General features: G+C 53.4%; 1 protein-coding gene across 3 annotated transcripts in view; it reads right to left on the reverse strand.

Moving 5' to 3' along the window:
• The window catches only part of BFAR (bifunctional apoptosis regulator), a 10821-nt gene extending 10302 nt beyond the window's left edge, over window positions 1-519 (reverse strand). The window contains exon 1 of one of the 3 annotated variants that reach the window (XM_006015522.3): window positions 439-519. The gene's annotated coding sequence lies outside the window, so the exon portion shown is untranslated. Of the gene's footprint in view, window positions 1-365 lie in introns of all 3 variants that reach the window. The other 2 variants (XM_006015523.3, XM_014519931.2) reach the window with 2 other exon arrangements.

Below are 519 nucleotides of genomic sequence, written 5' to 3' on the forward strand. Positions count from 1 at the left end.
TCACAGTGCTCCTGGATACAACTGTGGTTTCCTACCAAAAACCACCAAAAGCTTATTCTGCCACTGAGTCCCCACTAAACTTAATCTCAGCAGAAAAGATCTATGAGCATTTCAGAAAGTAAAACAGAAATTTCAAAGGAAAGCCATGACTGTGCGCTATACTAAGTGAGGAAACTACACAGCGATAGGGAAGGCTGGTGACCGCACTGTGGAGCGCCAACTTCGCTTGCGGCTACGTAGGACCGGTGCGGGCCAATGCCGAATCAGCGCAGGCAAAACGGTTTTGTTTTGCAACTGCCATTACTTTCTGAAAGGTCCCATTTCTAGAGGAGAAGGAGCAGGCCTCAAACAGCCTGCCTGGTTACCACTCTTCTCTTCCCTCACTCTTTGAAGAGGCAAAGGTGCGGGCTTATCTCCTCCTTTGTCTCTCCAACGCACCAGCGGTCTTGCTCTGTCCCGGGTGCTCCCGTGCCGAGCTCGGCAGGCCCCGCTCCCGCTGCCGGAGCCCGACTCGGCCCG

Source organism: Alligator sinensis, unplaced genomic scaffold (assembly GCF_000455745.1).
Source record: "Alligator sinensis unplaced genomic scaffold, ASM45574v1 scaffold73_1, whole genome shotgun sequence".
Taxonomy (NCBI): Eukaryota; Metazoa; Chordata; order Crocodylia; family Alligatoridae; genus Alligator; species Alligator sinensis.